At 45.2% G+C, this 20,448-nt stretch overlaps 1 protein-coding gene and 1 pseudogene across 1 annotated transcript in view; both read right to left on the reverse strand.

The window, feature by feature from the left end:
• Window positions 1-20,448, reverse strand: part of ARVCF (ARVCF delta catenin family member) — a 339,824-nt gene that overhangs the window by 303,798 nt on the left and 15,578 nt on the right. The gene's annotated exons all lie outside the window — the stretch shown is intronic.
• Window positions 7,538-9,243, reverse strand: LOC138171332 (small ribosomal subunit protein eS19-like; annotated as a pseudogene).

Genomic DNA, 20,448 nt, shown 5'->3' on the forward strand with positions numbered 1-20,448 from the left:
CAGGGGATGTCAGGGCTGGGAGGGGCCTGAGAACAGGGGATGTCAGGCCTGGGAGGGGCCTGAGAACAGGGGATGTCAGGGCTGGGAGGGGCCTCAGAACAGGGGATGTCAAGGCTGGGAGGGGCCTGAGAACAGGGGATGTCATGGCTGGGAGGGGGCTGAGAACAGGGGATGTCAGGGCTAGGTAGGGCCTCAGAAGAGGGGATGTCAGAGCTGGGAGGACCTTAGAATAGGGAATGTCAGGAATGGGATGGGCCTTAGAACAAGGGATGTCAGAGCTGGGAGGGGCCTCTATATTAGAGGATTTCTAACCCAACATCCTTGTTTTACAGACATGGAAACTGAGCCTGGGAGATGAAAAGCTTCTTGCCCAAAGTCAGCGAGGCATGAGGTGAAGGGAGCTCAAAGTCCGGTCCCCCAGATCCTCTGTCTGAGGCTCAGTCTGATACCTGCCCCCATCCAACACTTGGCCTGATTTCTTTGCCCTGAAATCTGCCAGCTGTTCCAAACTGGAGCTGTCAGTCTCAGACAAGACAGCACAGACACAACGTTCATACCCCGACGCATCCAATCAATTCTGTAAAATATAAATCTAAAGCTGAGTTGTCCATCACTGAAAAAAAATCCAGATGTTCCATGGAATTGGTAACAGATGTGACCAGCTGCTTAGGTGCCTTGTGGACCTGGCCACAGCCCATATCAATTCAGTAAACAATAAACATTTTAAAAACAATAAAAGCAGCAACAAACATTTATTAAGTGGGTCGGGCCATTCTGGAAAACAGTTTGGAGCTGTGCCCAAAAAGCTATTAAACTGGGCACACTGTTGACCCAGTGATGCCTCTATTGGCACTACACTCCAAAGAGATCAAAGAATGAGGAAAAGGACCCAGCTGCTCAAAAACACTGAGAGATGCTCTTTTGTGATGGCGAAGAACTGGACACCGAGGGCAGGAACAGCTGCACACGAACGGCGTGTGGAAGAAATAATGAAGGAGATGGCTTCAGAGACTCCTAGGAAGAGTCACATGAACTGATGCAGAGAGAAGTGACCAAAACCAGGAAAACTTAAACAGAGATCAATGATAATTTACTGTGAAAAACCTAGGAACTCTGCTCCACACAATCACACACACACACACACTTCCAAAGGACTCATGAGGAAACATGTGGCTCCCCTCCAGAGAGAGAGAGCTGATGGATTGAAAGTACAGAGAGGAACAGATTTTCTTAACTTTTTTTCCGTTTTCTCATTTTTTTCTTGCTTTTCTTTTTTTGGGGGGAGGGGAGGGGAGATACATGGCTAATATGGGAACTTGTTTTGCATGACTAGACATATTTGTAATGGGCTCTTAGTGGATGGGGGAGGGAAAGAATCCGGAACTGAAACTAAAATAAAACTGAAATGTTAAAATCATTCCATAGACACCAGTATGAGAGAGCATAAGTGGATAGGGAACTGCCTTCCAAGTCAGTCAGACCTGGGTTCAAGTCCAGCCTACCCTGGAAGCAGCTCTGGGCAAGTCACCCAGCCTCTTAGGGATCAAACTCAAATAGAAACAAAGCCCCTAAACCTTCCAGAAGGGGCATCTGGACTCAGAAAACCACATTTGCACATCATCTCTATTGTATTTTTAGTTATTTTGTTAAATATTTTCTAATTATATTTTTATCTGGTTTCAGTCACATTCTAGAGTGCCGTGTTTGATGCCCTAACTAACCTTGTAAGACCTAAGTCACAGAGGAAGGTGCTGACCTACATTAGTAAAGGGAGATCCCTTACACAGTGCTGCCCAGCTATATATAAATGCCAGTCTGATCTGCAACCCCATTATGTACAAGACACTGTATCACACAGTTCCAGAGCTGCGAAGGACCTATAGGGCCACCTGGAAGACCTCTCTCCCACCTGCGAAAAAAGGGTCTTTGCTTAATGATGGCCCATGAAGGGAACCTGTTCTCTGCCCAAGAAGCCTCTTCCCCTTTGGCCTAAGCTCTCCCTGGGAGGAAGTTCGCCCCAGACATCTCAGGAGACATCTTTCTTTCCACCCATGGTTCCTTATTCAGCCCACTGGAGCCAAGCAGACCAAGGCTGGCTAAGCCCTTTTCTAGTACTCAAAGATGGCACCCTCTCTCCTCCACAACAAACAGCCCCATTTCCTTTAGCAGATCCCCACATGGCCTAGGCTCTGGGCCCTTCCCCGCTCGATCTGCAGTTTTCAGATATGGAGGGAAACTGGCCAGGGAGCCCCCTCACCACCACCATGGCTCACACCTGCTGCTACTGGGAGGGATGTGGAGTGTTTTCTGTCTTTATCTTCTTTGATGCTGAAGGTCACTATGTGGGGGAGACATAGCTACCCTCACCTCCATTCTGCTCAGACTTGCCCCAAGGTCACATAGCTAACAAGTGACTGAGGCTGGATTTCAGCCTACAACTTCGTGACTCTGAGGTCATAGAGTCCAACTGGTTCATTCTGAGAGATGAGCGAAATCAGGACCCTCAGTGCTATCCCCATTTAGGGAGCAAATGTGAAACCCAAAACCCCAGGGTCAGAAGGGAGCTCTGGTCACCTTTGAATCAAAACCTCAATTACATCCCCCACAGGGACGCAGCCAGCCTCTGCATAAATGCCTCCACGAGGGAAGGACTCCCAGCCTTCCAAGACAACCCATCGTGTGGGTGTGGTCTTCCATCTCAAATGGCCAGGGCATCTTCTGTTCACTGAGTCAGAATCTGTTTTCCTCCAGCTGCCACCTTGCCCCTCCTCCCACCACCTCTGGCCACACTAAACCAATTTAATCCTCCTTCCATGAGTTGTTCATCCAACAACCTTTTGATGAGGCCTCTCCAGTCCTTCCCAAGCCTTCTGTTCTTTAGGCTGACCACACCCTCGTAACCATGAGGCCACCATGGGCAGAGGAAGGAGGGCAGGTTTGGAGTCTGATCACTTGGGTTTGACTCTTGGCTCTGATCCCCCAGGGACCCTTAGGGAGTGACTCCACCTTTCTGGAACCTGCCTACATGGGAGGGTCAGAATCTATCTGAGGGGACTCCCAGGTCAAGTCTGTGATCTCTCACCACCCTGGTGACCCTCCCCTCATCGCTCTCCCTCGTAAAACAGAATGCCCAGAACTAGACGCAACTTTCTAGATGTGGACTGACCAGGGTAGAAGAAAGTGGGACAATCACATCCCTTTTTACAGACACCAGACATCTCTTCCTGAATGTGAAAATAGCGGCCCCAGACTGTCACTGTCTACAGGAGACAATATATAGAACATCGTCCACCCCCATTTAGGGAAACACCCAGTCCAGAGAAACAAAATGAAATCGAGAATTCCAAGCCCCAGCCGACTGATGCAGGCCCCTGGGAAGGGCTGGCTGCAGAGGAAATTGCTCAAATTGTGAAAAAATGAAATGAGAGCAAAAGACAGCAAGCAAAGATGGGGTCATGCTCTAATCAGAGAAGAGGTCATATCCCTGGCCTCGAAAGTGGCAAAGGGGAGAATAACAATAATGTCAACAATAATTCACATTTAAATAGCATTTGCAAACTGGCTGGTTCAGTACCGGGGTGAGGGAAAGCAGCAGAGGCGAGCCAGCCAGGCTGCAGAAGGAAGAAGGGCCAGGCATGATGCCACAAGTTAGGGAGAGGGTCAGGTTCACTCCTTGGTATTTGAAGCCCTTCTCTACCTGGCTTCTGCCTCTCTTTCCAGTCTTCTAACATATGACTCTCCCACATGCTCTGTGGCCCAATGACGCTGGCCTGTTTGCTGTCCCTCATGTGACACGCCATGTCCCAACTCCAAGCCTTTGTACTGCTCACCTCCTATGCTTGGGATGCCATCCCTCTCAATTCCACTTCTCAGCTTTCCTTGAAGTCTAACCCTCTGCAGGAGACCCTTTCTGGTCCCTCCAGCTGCTAGTGCCTTCCCCTCTTAGATTACCTTCCAATTGAACCCTGGAGATATCTTGTATGAGCAGAGTCAGCTCTCCACCTTAGACTAGAAGCTCCCTGAGGCCAGGCACTGCATTGGCCTCTCAATGAATCCTCAGCACTTAATGAATGCTTGTTGACTGACTAATTGACAGTGAGACCCAGGAGAATTTCTGGAGCAGGCAGCCTGGCGTTTCCCAAGAAACACAAGTTTCTTTGACACATATGAATGAATAAGTAATAATAATGACCCAGTAACAGCCCACATTTCTATTAAGCCCCATAGGGTTTTCTTGGTTTATATTGTCAGGTTTGCATCTTTAGCAGTTAGCACAATGCCTAGTATACAGAAAGTGCTTAATAATTGCTTATTGACTGACTGTCTCATCTGAACCTCCCAACAATCCTGTGAGATAAGGAGTGATCGTTAACAATCTCATTACACATAAAAATATTATCTGAACCTCCGACTCTATCAAGGTCTCTCCTCTTTCCCCTGTGTCTAAACATTGCCTATGTACTAGGCATCCCTAACAAGGCACCTGAACTCCAGTACGCGCAGTCTGTGCCCTGGCTTTCCTCAGGACCAAAGATGCTTTTGTGAAAGCCTCCATTTGGGTGAGGCGTGCAGTCTCTGAAGACCTGATGGTTTTCCTTCTCCTCGGTGAGAGCAGGCTTTCACAGGTGATCATTCCACAGCTGACCACGTCTTGACAGTCACACGGCTGACCGAAACGTGCTGAGAATGCCAGCTTCCACTGTGCTCTGGAGTGTGCGAAAGGAAATGTTGCCTCCAAGGCTCTCTTCCAGCCAGGAGCCTTCCATCAGGCAAAATCACAAGACTCCTTAAACCAGAGACAGCTCTGTTCCCTAACCCTCTGAATGTCACTATTGAGGAGGTATATAATACAGGAAGACCCTTCGGTACCAGACACACCTGTCCCTAGCACAAAGAAAATCCAACCTAGGGCCCAAGTCAAAAATGGATTCCCTAGAAATGGTTAAATCCTCTCCTATCTCTGATATGGATAGCATCATGCTAATGTCATCACATTCTGGAAAAATGCCTAAGGAGATGCTAAATCAAATCCATAATCATTCAAAAGAGCTCAATCTGACCATCCACACAGGAAAAGCCAAATGGATGAAGAATGCCTATTACCACTATGACAGGCAACTAAGAATAAGAAGAAGTCATAGTAACTAGAATTTAAATAGTGCTTTAAAATGTACAAAGCCTTTGACAAAATATTTCCTTTTACCCTCACAACTGCTCTAGGGGATAGATGCTATTAGAATCCCCATTTTATAGATGAGGAAACTAAGGCAAGTAGAGGTTTAGTGACTTACCCAAGCTCACACTGCTAGTATGTGTCTGAAGCTGGATTTGAACTCAGGTCTTCCTAACTAGAGGTCCAGCTAGAGGGACAGTCTATTATGGACAGGGGCACCAGTATGTAAATTTTGGATAAATATAATATATAATCACCAAACTGGGTGCAGAGGGGACCAAACAGACATTGATGGGCAAATTCTGTAAGGTTTTTAATAACTGCCCCCCCTCCTATTTCTGAAATATTTTTCATAGCAGTACTCTTGTGAGGATGGGGTATGTCTGGGAAGCATGGTAAACCACAAGCTTAGAAGAATTAAAATTGTGGGTCACCCAGAAGGCAATGGGGAGGTGCCTAGTGGACTTGAGCTGCTATAACAAAGGACATGGGTGAGACACAGGATAAAAAATCTAATTGAAGAGATGTGGACCAGAAAAGGAGATGACCCAGGGGGTGGACGCACATTGAGTCGACCCCCTGAGGGGGATTTATAGGAGAATGTAGTAAGAGTCACACAGGATGTGAGAGAGCAAGTATTTACTTTGGAGAGATAAGAGATCAAGTATTAAACACCTACTGTGTAAAGGCATTTATTAAACCCCTACTATGTGCCAGGCCCTGTTCTGGGTGCTAGAAATTGAAAGTCATAGGTAGGCAAAACAGTCCCTGCCCTCATGGGGCTTACATTCTAATGCCCATATATATGCACATACAGGATAAATAATAATAAATGCTAATCAGTTAAATAGAAACACAAAGGGCCCTAGCAGCAGATCAGCGCAGGCTTCATGTAGGTGAGTTGTGAAGGAAGAGAGGGGCTCCTAAGAAGTGGAGGTGACAAAGGGGTGTATACTGGGCTAGATACCTGGAAGGCCCCTTCTGACTCTGAGATTCTGTGATTAACATCAGCAACACCAGTAAGGCTTCCCTGGTCCAGAAAGTCGTCTCCTCAGGCCAGAACTCTCCTGTCAATTGCTACCCAAAGAGGGGAGGGGTGTGCCAGAGCCTCCCCTCCTCCATCCAGCAACCCTGCTCCCCCTGGGCTACTGCCAAGCCTCCCTCCCCTTCCCCCGCATCCTCTCTTTATTCTTACAGGGTCACTTTCTTCCTGACAAGGAGCTAATCTAATAAAATCACAAGCTAATGGGAGAAGACTTCCAGAGCTCCCCCGGCCCTCCCTCCCTCTAGTTCCAACACACTGGGACAAGGGACTTCTGCAGGCAAGAAAACGTAGTCCGCAAGAACCTTTCTATGTTGCTGTGGTCATCTGCGTTAGTTAAAATAATTTTTAAGATTTTGCAACTGGGATCGATGCAGTTGGTGCAAAATCTCTGGCATCGATAAAAAAAACCCCGGGTGTGTCCTCCTCAATTGACCCCAAGGAAAGCAGGGTCCCCCTCCTCACGCATCTTCTAGACCAGGCCCCTGATCCTTCTCCTTTCTCTCCCCCTCCCTCCTGTCACAAGGACTTGGGAGTTTGTGCTTTCCCATGACAGATGGCAAGCTCCATGAGGACAAGAACTATGCGGTCTAGAACTACATACAAGCGTAGCCTAAATTCTAGCACCAAGGACAGAACTAGGCAGGCACTTAGCAAGTGTTTGGTGAATTCAATTCAATTAAGCCTATCCTAGGAGTCTCCTAGTAAATATTTAACAACCAGCTCTCCAAAAGGTAAGGTGTGCTTTTCAATGTATTTTCCATTTTAACATTTTCTCGAGTGTGTGTTAAATCTAGACAATCAACAAAATAATAGATCAAACCCCAATTTGTGCCGTGCTGTTTCAGTTGTGTCTAACTCTCTGTGACCCATTTGGCGTTTTCTTGGCAGAGATCCTGGAGGGGTTGGCCATTTCCTTCTCCAGCGTATTTTACAGGTGAGGAAACTGAGGCAAACAGGGTAAAGTGACTTGCCCAGGGTCACACAGCTAGGAAGTGTCTGAAGCTGGATATGAACTCAGGTCTTCCTGACTCCAGATACAGTGGTCTATCCACTGTTCACTGTTCACTGCTGTGAACAGCCCAAGTTGATATGGGTAGAACCTTTATACTTTCCTTTCTGACTATACTTGCTTCCTTCCTGTCCAGGTTCAGCTGCGCTGCTTTCCTAACTTTGTTACCACTAAGAATAATACTAATTCCTTACATCCATCCAGCAACCTAGACTTTCAAAACACTGTCATAGAGATTTTCTTGTTTCACTCTATTTTTTTCTCCTCTGGAGTCAATGAGGAGGCCCATTTCTTTCTTTCTTTCTTTTTTTTAAGAACAAGGCAATTTATTAATGAATCTGGTGTGGTTTGTCCTAATGTTTCCTGTTGGCAGCTGCCACCTGTCCAGCAATTCTGTCCAGTTCTCTCTGTCCCTGAGGTGTCAGCTTCTGGCCCCCCATCCTGGTCCTTCTCCACCATCTTAAGCCCCTTCAGGGCCTGCAGGACCCTCTGGGCTACGCTATCGGAGCCCCAGCTGAAGTGGCTGGGCATGACCCCATTGTGCTGGTGCCCCCTGTAGATCTTGGTCATGGAGCCCTGTGATAGTAATGTCATTTAAAGATTCCCCTGTATTGGCTTGGTTTTCAAATTGATTGTGTTAAAACCCAGAGCTTGTTAATCCCACCTGTAGGATGGACTTGTTGATGTGAAAAGAAAGTCCGGAACTGGGAGGAGCTGGTGATGTAGATTTGGAGAGACAAGTGAGAGGCAGAAGAACTTTCTTTTTTTTTGGAAGCAGCACCTCGTGGATAGAGAGAGACTAAGAGAATTGCTGGTGGCCGCTTTGAATTGCCCTGGACTTTTGAGACCTGCCCCCTGAGCTGCCAAGGACTGAGGAGACATGGCTGTTTTGCTGGTACTTTGTCTGTCTGTTTTGATGTTGTTTTGCCAGATTTGTCCACTGGTGAAAGACAGTCCTTTTGTTGAAGAAGTCCTGGAACCTGGCTGTTCGCTAAGAAGCCCTGAGACTGTCCTGCAGACAGAGTGAATACTGTCCACTGGTGAAGGATAGTGCTGTTGTTGCAGGGGTCTGGAGACTGTCCTGCAGACAGAGTGAATACTGTCCACTGGTGAAGGACAGTGCTGTTGTTGCAGGGGTCTGGGAACCTTTCTGTTGGTTCAGAAGCCCTGAAGAAGGATTTTCTTGTTGTATGTTTACAGAAATCCTGGGAGAGGGCTTTGCTAATGTGTTCAGGGGTTCTAGGACTGTTCTACAGACAGAGGATGAATTCATGAAGGGACTGGCAATGTATCTTGTGGCCTTGCTGAGCCTTGTCTCCCCAGGAACTAAGATTGCTGAGAACTTGCCCCGGGTCAAGATGAAGAAAAGACCTCCATTTGGGTATTAAGTGCTGTGCTTAAACTTGCTGTAACTCTGGGGTAGATTCAATTGTGATCCAGGGGTGGGGAACTTTTGACCTTTTTTGTGTTCTATGGTTGAACAAATGAATGTACTTTACTTATGTTTGGAAACTAATCTCCATTTGAGAAGAGGGGCTTTGTGGTGGACTAAATGAAGGTACAGCCTAGGGGTGGAGTAGTATTTAGAACAGGGACTTTGTAATTGATTGAATGATTGGAAGGTCCTGGGGTGGGGTAGTGCTTGGAGATTATTTAATCACATTTAGTAAATGCTGTATTTGGAATGATGTCATGTTTTGATCTTCTCTGTTCTTGGTTTGTCACTGAATAAAATGGAGAGCGCCTATGCTGGTATTCTGAACCTGGGAAGTTGCCTTTCTTTGGGTATTACATTACAAGCCCACAGGTGCCTCCACAGAGGTATAGGTGCCGGGTGGTGGAGGCCACTCGCATGTAGAACCAGTTCCCATCATAGGGCGTCAGCTCTTTATGCTTGGTCAGCTTGACCATGTCCACCCATTTGGGGACTTTCAGCTTCCCTGACTTTTTCAGGAGGGCAGCCAGGGCCCACACGAACTCCTGCTGGTTCATGTCCTTCACTGTGACTCCGGGCATCGTGTGGGCTACCAGGTAAGTATGTACTAATTCTGTGTACTAAGGCTACCAGGCTCTGACCTAGAAGGGAGGGAAGCGGACAGTGTCCTCACATTGGAAAAGCTCTGACTTTGTTGTCACCAATGACACCCCAGGATCCACAATGGGCAGGATGATCCTGAAACACATCCCAGAGCAGGATTCCTTCATCTTTAGGGCTGGCACACAGTAGGCACTTAATAGATGTTTTCTGACTAATTATTGATTGGCTGAGTATGCATTGGTTTGGCAGTCTGGGGAAGCCTAAGGAACATGTTTTTAATGCATTAAGTAAAATACAGATTCCAAAGGAAACAACTATATTGAAATCCAGTTATCAAAATACTAAAGAAAAACCTTGCTGGCAGCCCCTGGACTGGAGTGCCAGCAGAGGCCTTGAAGGGGCTGGCACCGTGTTCCTCGGAGCCTGGGCCCAGGAGCAAGCCCCACTGACTGCATGTGACTATTAGTCAGTGAGACTGGAAAGCTGAGTCAGTGCCCGGGTCCCTTACAGGTCTATGGTTCTGCAATTGTCGTTCCTTGGTCTTCATTCATCGTGCAGAATGGGCTTACATTTTAGAAACAGCAAAGTCACAGGAAGCTACATCTGGTGAATGTGGCAGGAAACAAAAGTCAGGTAATATCATTTTTTCTTAAAAACAAGACTTGACTTTGAAATACAGAAACTAAGGAGGAAAAAAAGAAGAAATAAAGGAAATTCAGGTCCCATCTGGCTCCTAAAGGCTCTGGAAGTGTTTTCATAATAAGGGGAGGCCTAGAGACATTGGAATGGTATTGTTAGATCCGATCAATGCCACCCACCTCTGCCCTATTCAGAAGCCCCTGGGCAGGTGCTGCGCTGACCCTCCTGCCCCTGCAAGTCTCCTGAGCTGAGGGTGCTGAGAGCCAGGCAAGGCAGCTGTGGAGGGGCTGGGTACAGGGCTCCCTCTCCTTGTCTGGGGTGTTTTCCTCTCTTGTATGTCCCCAAAGGAGCATGTCAAGGGCCCAGTATGGGAATCAGAGGGTCTAAGAAGGGAAGGGAACCCCGCAGGCCATCAAAGCCAAGGGCCCTGTGGAGATGATTCCACATCACCAAGTCAGTCCCTGCTACATCCTTAAACAACACCTTGGGGCATCCTCTGTGCATTCAACACCCAGCCTCGGGACTCACCAGTCACGTCACGGATGAAAGTGTAACCACATTGCTGATTGACACAACACTTTCAGCAGAAACCCTGATTCTCTCTGCCCCACCACCCCCAAGCCCTAAAGAAGCCTCTTCTAACACCCATGAAGGCTGGGAAATCCTAGCGCTCTCTCGGCACCAGCTTCGGGAATGCCTGCTGTCTTGTGCAGCCTTCAAGGCCCAGTTCCAGTGCCCCTCACCTCCACGAGGTCCACTCATCTCTGTCTATCTGCATCATGTTACAGTGGAAACCCCGGGCTCCAAAGCCAAGGAATCCCAGCTCTGCCACCAAGGCAAGTCACATCACAGTCATGAGCCCTAGTTTACTCATCTGTGAAATGGGCAGAAGGGAGGTAATGGTCCCTGCCATGTGTACTGCTAGGATACTTGAACCCAAGGGCAAGGACAGTGTGTTACGCCTAATACCCCCAAGCCCCATGGGAGCTGGGCACAGGAGGTCCTTGCTGGGAGCCAGTAAACATTAAATGTCTCAGTGAATTACCCCCCAGATGCCAAACTTCTTTCCAAAGCAACATCACATCCTGGGCCTCCCTCTGAACGTGGCACCAGCGACTGGAATGACTCTGGGAGAAGGCAGGGTACATGACTGATGTGCTGATAAAACAAGTCTGGGGAGGGGGCTTCATGGAGATGAGAACTGAAGACAGTTTAAAAATGCTGCCCCGTGGAGGAACATGGGAGCCTTTGAGGAGAGACTGACCCCAAGACAAGGAACACCGCTCGGGACAGGGCTGGGGGGCTGCAGCCTCCTCAGGCTCTGCGTGTGCTGTGGCCCCAGGGATGGGGGTGGGTACCCACACATGTGTGTTCTGTGTACATGGATCACATGTGTGTTCTGTGTACATGGATCGCATGTGTGTGCTGTGTGCACATGCATGCCTGTGTGTACACATGTGTGTGACTGAAAGCCCCAGGCAATCAATAAGTGCGGTTGTTACATCCCTTTCATCAGAACCAACAGCATCAATCTAGTATTTGGCTTCACATACATTATCGAAGAAAGGGCTCGCGCCGTGCCCCTGGCCACACTAGCAGGCACCAAAGGCACGTCCGTAGTCGGTCAGTCAATAAGCATTTATTAAGCGCTTACTGAGCATTTGGGAGTCAAAGAAAGGCACATCGCACCTGTCTCCAAATCCACTCTCCTTCCATGATACCACGGAGCAAGTTAATATGGTGATGAGAACCCTGGGCCTGGCATCAGGAAGACCCAGGTTCAAATTCAGACTCATTGCACAATGCTGGGCAAGTAACTTCATCACTATCTGCCTCAGTTTCCTCATCTGCAAAATGGGGATAAAAACTGCACCTATCTCCAGCATTACTGTGAGGACAAGATGAGTTAATATCTCTTTATGAACTCTAGAGTGCCATATGAATGCTAACCATCCTTGTTATCTTCAGACCCAGCTGCACTCTCATGACTCCCCTGAGTCTTCTCAGGGCGACCATCCCCAGCTTTGGAGCCAATCTCCCAGAGCTCACTCTCTCTCCCAGGCCTCTGGGCCGCCTGCCAATGGAAAGAGCCAGCCCTGTATGTCTCTGTCCAGGCCACTGACAGATACCATGACACTCCTGCAGACCAACCTCCTCTGCTCTGCCCGCTTCACAATCACATCCTCTGACAATCAGATTTTTATCGGGGTTTCAAAGGAAGCCAATTAGATTGAAATGCAATTATCCAAAATAATTCTTTTAAGCAAGTTCACAGACTCCAGGCCTATAGATTAACCTAATCTTGTCCGTGGGCCTCTGTTGACTTTACCCATGGCCTTCTGCCAATCTCAGACAAAGCCCCTTGCTAATCTCATCCATGGTCCCCTACTAACCTCACTCAAACTCAAAGCCCCCTGCTAACCTCACCCAAGGCCCTGCCAACCCCACTCAAAGCCCTGCTAAACTCACCCAAGGCCCTGCCAACCTCACCCAAGGCCCTGTTAACCTCACACAAGGCCCTGCTAAACTCACCCAAGGCCCTGTTAAACTCACTCAAGGCCCTGCTAACCTCACCCAAGGCCCTGCCAACCTTACCCAAGTCCCTGCTAACCTCACCCAAGGCCCCTGCCAACCTCACCCAAGGACCCCTGACAACCTCACCCAAGGCCCCTGACAACTTCATCCATGGCTGCCTGCCAACTTTGCCCATTGCCCTTCCATTAGACTGCAAGGTTTTTCAGAGCAAGGATTGTCTTTGGTCTTTCTTCATATTCCTGGCACACAGTATAGTACCTGGCCTATAGTAAGAATAATTACTATATTAATAATAATAATTAATAGTTAACATTAATAAAAATGAACAAATACTCACTGAGGCTTCCTGATGCTAGGAAGCATGAGAAGGACTGATGACCATTTCCTGGCCTGGCAGGTTTTCCCCAGACTGTTCCCACACTGGATGGGACTTGGGGATTCCTTTGGACTAGGATCCCCGGGGTAGATGCTGATCAACCCAAACCATCTCACCAACATTCATCAAAGATGGAGACCTGGGCCAAGGAGACTGTGGAGAAGGAGGAGGCCTCCCTGCAGCCCCTGAAAAGTTGAGCCAGGCCAGAGACAAGATGAAGCACGCCCAGAACAGTGTCAGAGTGTGCATGAAGAGTGGTGTGGACACCGGCCACTTCTGGCTGTGACCACGAAGGACAGCTTCATGGAAGATGTGGCGAGGGTGCAGGACATAAAGAATGAACAGAGTCCAAGTACAGGAGCCATGGAGAACAGCCCCTCCTTGGACAGATGAGGAAACTGAGGCTCAAGGATTTGTCACATGGCTGGCATCATAGACACAGAGCTGGAAGGGGCTTCAGAGGCCCCTGAGTCCACCCCCACCTTCTAGAGGGAGAAACCCAGGTCCAGAGAGGTTATATGCCTCATCAAAGGTCACAGAGATAATGACAGCACTGGAGGCAGGAGTCAGTCCCAGGACCTGTGATTGCAGAGTTCCTTCCAACTATACTGTACTGCCTTTGGTATAGGCAAAGGTGTGGAGGTAGGAAAAAGAAGGAATGTGCTTAGGGAATGACAGTGGGTCAGATTACCTATGAGGAGAGAAAGCCATAATGATGATGCCAAAACTAAGGCAAACAGAGGTAAAGTGATTTGCCCAGGGTCACACAGCTAGAATTTGAATTTAGGTCTTCCTGACTCCAGGCCCAGTACTCTATCCACTGGACCTCCTAACTGCCCTAGTAGTATAGACAGGGAAGGCTGGGAAAGGCCTGGAAAGTCAAAGAGTTTAGGTTTTTTTGAGCAGGCAGCAGAGGAGTCATTACACATTATGGAGCTGGATGGGCCCAAGGCAACAGTATACAATGGAAAGAACACTGAATCTGGAATTAGAGGGCTTGCTAAGGGACACCGTGTTCCCCATGCTGTCTTCTTGGACTCCCTGCTAAGTGTCACTACTCCCTTCCTCCTCAGATTTCCTTCTAATATACTCATCTGTGTATAGGTCACAGCCTCACAGGAGAATGTGGTCAAGAACTGTTCTATTTTTGTCCTTATGTCCTCAGCACTAAGCCTAGTACACAGTCTGATAAATACTTGTTGAATTGAATTTAGGGCAGGACTAGGAACAAGTCAACTGAAGTAAGGTTAACAGGGCTTTGTCCCAGAGTAGACTCTTGAGGGGTAGGGGTGGGGGAAGCTCCCTCCTCATAATAATTACTATCTTCATACTTGAAAGTCCTCTCCCACTCTCAGGGCAGGTAACAGGAAAAAAATATGAAAGCATGGTACTAAATATTGATAGTAGCTCCTTTTTATGGAATTGGAATTGGAAATGGAATTGGGAGGATACCCATCCATTGGGCAATGGCTGAACAAGTTGTGGTATAGGATTGTGATGAATACTATTGTGCTATAAGAAATGATGAGGTATGAGGGAAAATAACTCTCTTCTGACTTGGCTTAAGGAGGGAATAACACGCACTCAATTGGCCATGGAAATATATCTTACGCTACAGGAAAGTAGGGGGAAGGGCATAAGAAAAAGGTGAGAGAAGGGAGGGCAGATTGGGGGAGGCGGTAATCAGAAGGAAACGGTTTTGCAGAGGGACAGGGTCAGAGGAGAGAAGAGAACAAATGAAGGGTGGGACAGAATGGAGCGACACACAGTTAGCCTTCCACAACATGACTATTATGGAAGTGCTTTGCATGACTACACATATATAACCTGTATTGAATTACTTGCCTTCTCAATGAGGTTGGGTGGGAAGGGAGGAAGGGAAAGAATTTGGAAACAAAGTTTTAAAAATGAATATTAAAAATTGCTTTTACAGGCAACTGGGAAAAAAGATATACACAATGGGGTATAGAAATCTATCTTGCCCTATAGGAAAACAGAAAGGAAGGGGCTAAGAGAAGGGAGGGCAGACTGAGCGGAGGGATAATCAGAATGCAAGCTCTCTTGGGGTGGAGGAGGGGAGATAAGGAGAGAATCTGGAACTCAAAATCTTATGGAAGTGAACGCTGAAAACTAAAAATAAATTCATTAATAAAAAATATTTAAAAAGAAATGGTGTTTTGAGGTTTTTTGTTTTTTGAATTTAAGAATATAGTTCAATGAATTTGACAAACTGACATGTCTTCAGCTCAATCTTTCCTCTTCTTCCCTAAACAAACAAATAATCAAGAGGCATTTATTCACTTGTTTGTGTTATTTATTTGTTGGAGGCAATTTGTTGGAGTTAGGTGACTTGCCCAGGGTCAGACAGCTAGTAAATGTCTCAGGACAGATTTGACCGTGAGTCCTCCTGACAGCAGGGCTGGTGCTCTATCCACCATGCCACCTAGCTGACCGCCTCCCTTTTTTTCCATAATAAAAACGCAGTTTACTTTTTCAAAGTTATCATTTCAAATATCTGAGGTTGACAGACAAAGGTCAGTATCGTTTCTGAAATGTTTATACGAAACCATTTTCACAAATATTGGAATAGGTCTTTTGTAGAAAAGCCCTGGGGATATATTCATGTTTCAAGGGGCAAATACCAGCATCCAAAGTTCAAAGAAAAAAAATGACCCAGTGTTTACTCTATCATATAAAACTGTGCTAATACTCATTTGAAATTCTTCTCTCTTGACCATCAGGAAGGATACCCGACAGAAAGTTTATCAACCTCCGGAAAATGAAGTCCCTTTATACAAATAAGGGTCAAGTACCAGTAGAAATTCATTTTTAAAAACAGACTGGCTTTGACCCCAACTAATAGAAACTTCCAGTCATGTACCAGATATACATATAAGCTTTAAAATTATATTTACATGGCTGTGCCAGTTAATCTCAATCTCATCATTTCTTATAGCACAATTTCTTTTCAGAAAAACCTGGGAAGACTTACATAAACTGATGCTAAGTGAAGTGAGCAAAACCAGGAAGACGTTGTACACAGAATGCCATATTGTATGAGGGACAACAGCAAATTACTTAGATATTCTCAGCAATACAATGACCCAAGACAATGGCAAAGGACTCAAAATGCCATCCACCTCCAGAGAGAGAACTGATGGAGTCTGAACGCAGATTGAAGCAAACTATTTTTACTTTATTATTCTTGGGTTTGGGAAAGTTTTTTGTTCTGCATTTTCTTTTGCCACATGGTTAGTATGGTTTGCATAACCACATATGTATAACTTATCAAACTGTTTGCCTTCTCAAGGACAGTAGAGGAAAGGAAGAGATAGAGAGAATCTGGAATTCAATCATTTTTAAAATGAATGTAAAAAAATTTTGTTTACATGTAATTGAGAAAAAAATAAAGATTTTTTAAATAAGAATTTTTTTTTAAAGAGTGGTACCTTCAGGGGAAAATGTGGTTATCCGATGAAATAGAGGACTTTCAAGTTTTCTTGACGAAATAAAACAGAGCTGAACAGAAAATTTGACTTTCAAATACAGGAAGCAAGAGAAGCATGAGAAGGTAAACAGGAAAAAGAAATCATAAGGAACTTATCAAAGTTGAACTCTTAACATTCCTACATGGAAAAACAATAATTGTAAGTCATGAGACTTTTCTCAGTATGAGGATAGCTGAAGGGAATATATATGTGTATATATATATATACATACAGATATCTGTATGTATATGAGGGTGTATGGGCATATAAATACATATGTGAGTGTGTGTATATGTGTGTACATATATACATAAACAGAGGGCACAGAATCAGTTGAAAAAGAAAGAATAATATCTAAAAAACAAAACTGAGAGGTGAGAGAGGAATATAATGAGAGAAGGAGAAAGGGAGAGATAGAATAGGGTAAATTATCTCATATAAAAGAGGCAAGAGAAAACTGTTACAATGGAGGGGAAGAACAGGAAGGTGAAAGGGAATGGGTCAGCCTTACTCTCATCAAATTTGGCTTAAGGAGGGAATAACATACACACTCATTTGGGTATCTTACCCTACAGGAAAGTAGGGGGTAGGGGACAAGAGGGGGGGATGATGGAAGGGAGGGCAGATCAGGGGAGAGGGGAGTTAGAAGCAAACATTTTTGAAAAGGGACAGGGTCAAAGTAGAAAATAGATTAAGTGGGGGGCAGGATAGGATGGAGGGAAATATAATTAGTCTTTCACAATATAACTACTCTGGAAACGTTTTGCGTAACTACACATGTACGACTTATATTGAATTGCTTATCTTCCCAGTGGGGGTAGGTGAGGAGGGAAGAAGGGAAAAATATGGAACTCAAAGTTTTAAAAACAAATGTTAAAAAAATAAAATAAAGAGTGGTACTATCTGATAAACATAGTTTCCAAAGGGCCAACACAAGATAAGTTGGTGAAGAAAGTGAAGGACTACAAAAAGGATCTGGGTAGGGTTTTTAAAGTTCTACTAGGGTATAGAAGGGGATCAGAGAAGAAATGGAACAAGATGCTCTGGGTGGATGCTAAAATGATTTTCCTATGGCACTGTTTGGCCAACTACCTCAACCACTCAAAAAGCTCCAGGGACTCTGTCTTTCCTCTGGGCTAAAATTCAAACCCTTCTGCTTAGCATTTTAAGTCTTCCACAACTTGTCTCTAGTCTTTTTTTCCTATCGTTATTACACACCGTTCCCCTTCATCTACTATATGATCCAGTCAAACTAGCTTCCTTGGTGCTACTCTCTCCAGGCCTTTGTACAGGCTGTACCCTACACCTGACATTCCTTCCTCACTTCTGTCCTTTATAATCCCCAGTTTCCTACTCAAACTCACTCTCTCATTTTAAGTTGTTCCTGATTTCCCCCCCCAAATACTAGTAACCCCCTTCTCACAACCCCTGAAAAAAATTACCTTTTATGTACTTTAGATATCTTTAGACTCCATACCACATCTTACCTACTGTTCCAAGACCCCCACCATTCCAACCTAGTAAGCTGGACATTCCCCCTGGAACCCTGGACTCTGAAGGGTGACATTTTACTTCATCTTGCTGGGACCCAGTCCTCCCCACCACCATGGCATGGTCCATGAAATGTCTCCTCCTCCCTAATAGTAATTTCATCTCTGTCCCTGGGACCCTGGGCTCTGATGGGTGAGTTTTAGCCTTATGTTGCTGGGGTCCAGGCCTTTTCCCCATTTCTATGCCATGCCACTGTCTATACCCTGCAAGCCCTCTCCCTTTCCTTTTTATGTATTTTTTATGTGTTTTCTCCCCATTAGAATGTAAGTTCCCTGAGGCAAGGGCCTTTTTCATTTTTGTTTTTTTATTCTCAGCACTTAGCACACAGTAGTACTTAATAAATGTTCAGTGAATGACTGACTGAAGACAAAGATATTCAATTCTTATGTTGCTTTTTCCTCCTTCTGCCAAGGAGAATGGACTTTGCACTAGAAATGACAAATCAAAAATGGCTAATAGGGAGTTTATATTCAAACTAAGTATGCCCCAGCTGCCCTGGAAAAATTCAAGTCCCCTTGCCCTGATGATCTGTATCTTCAGGCCCTTAAGGAACTCTTGGACAGGATTTCTGAGTCTCCATCAGTGATACTGGAAAAAGACAAGGCATTGCAGGATGGGACAAGGGCAGATGTTGCCCTGATTTTCAAAAAAAGGACATGAGATTGGCATCTAGGCAAGTCAGCTTGATTTTGATTCCTGGGGAAATGCTAGGGATGTTCATTAAAGAGAAGGCTGATGGACATCTAGAAAAGGAAGCAGTGATTTCCTTTCCCCAATGAACCAGTCTGGCTTCAGCAAGCACAAGTCATGCCACACTAACCTTATTTCCCTTTTTTGATAGGATTATTAAACTGATCAATTGGGGGAATCCTGCAGATCCTTTTGCCCAGATTTTACAGAAGCAATTGATTAAGTCTCCCCTACTATCCTTGTAAAAAAGACGAGGAGATGTGAATTTCCCAATAATGCAATTAGACATTAGGAAGTGTTTGCATGACCTGGTCGTTAATGGTTCAAAGTCAATTTGGCAGAAGGTGCCTCGGGATGTGTACTTGGCCCTGTGCTGTTTAACATTTTTATCACTGACTTGGATAAAGGCAGTGATGGCCCAAACCTCAAATCCTCAGATGATGCAAAGCTCACTTGGGCTACCACTCTGAATAAGTTAGGACCCAAAATGACCTTGGCAGGCTCAAGCATTGAGCTGGATCCAATAAGATCCCATTTAATCAGGATAAATATAAAGAATTATACTAGGTGTCAAAAAAAATAGCTTCACAAGTAGAAAAGGGGTAAATAATGACTAAACAAAAATGGGTCTGAAAAAGATCTTGAGAACTGAGTGGACTCTAAGTCCAATATGAGTCAGCAGGGTGATGTCGCAGCAGAAAAAAAGTGATGTGATCTTGGGGTGCCTTTAAGAAGAGCATCACTGCCAGGAATAAGGAAGTTGAGAGTCCCCACTGTCCTCTGCCCTAGTCAGACCTCATCTGGAGTGCTTTGTTCTGGGTGTCACAATTTAGCAAGGATACTTTCTAGATTCAAACAGGAAAGGGTGCCATTAATCCAAACTTAAGAATATCTAGGAGTCACATATTGACTTACTTTTAAAATGTAATGTTATCTAAGTAAATTAGAAGAACATGGAACATGTTACCGATCAGATTTATGGATAGGAAAAGAATTTATGAATAAACAAGAAACAGAGAGCATTGTTAGATGTAAAATGGATCATTTTGATTACATTAAATTAAAAAGATTTTGTACAACTAAAGGCAACGTAGCCAAGAGTAGAAGAAAAGCAGAAAATTGGGGGGGGGGGAATTTTTATAGACAGTTTCTCGGATAAAAGTCTCATATTTCAAATATATAGAGGACTTTGTCAAATTTATAAGAATATGAGTCATTCCTCAATTGATAAATGGTCAAAGAATATGAACGGGAAGTTTTTTGATAAAGAAATCAGTTATATATAGTCATATAAAGAATGCTCTAAATCATTATTGATTAGAGAAATGCAAATTAAAACAACTTTGAGATGCCATTTCACATCTATCAGACTGGCTAAAATAATAGAAGGGAAAAATGACAAATGTTGAAGAGAATGTGGAAAAATTGGGACACTAATACCCGATTGGTGGAACTGTGAAATGATCCAGCCATTTTGGAGACTCTAGTATTACACTCTTTGGGCATAAACTGCCTATATCCTTTGACCCAGCAATACCACTCTCAGGTCTTCTTCCTGGGGTGATGAGGAAGAAAGTAAAAGAATCCCCATGCCCTAAAGTGTTTGTAGCAGCTCTCTTTGTGGTGGCAAAGAACTGGAAATGGAGGGGATGCCCATCAATTGGGGAATGGGTGATAGAATCACAGTCTGTAAGAGCTGTACTGTATTGGAAGTGTACTGTAAGAAATGATGAGCAGGTTGATTTTAGGAAAACAAGGAAAGACTTACATGAAAGAATGAAGAATGAAACGAACAGAATGTTGTTTACTGTAACGGCAATAATATCTGAAGAATAACTGTGAATGGCTAAGTTATTCTGAATATCAGAAATACTCCAGTCAATTGCAAAGGACCTAGGAAGAAA

Source organism: Petaurus breviceps, unplaced genomic scaffold, assembly GCF_028583685.1.
Source record: "Petaurus breviceps papuanus isolate PSGF00001 unplaced genomic scaffold, PetGlider_PUasm1.0 428, whole genome shotgun sequence".
Taxonomy (NCBI): Eukaryota; Metazoa; Chordata; class Mammalia; order Diprotodontia; family Petauridae; genus Petaurus; species Petaurus breviceps.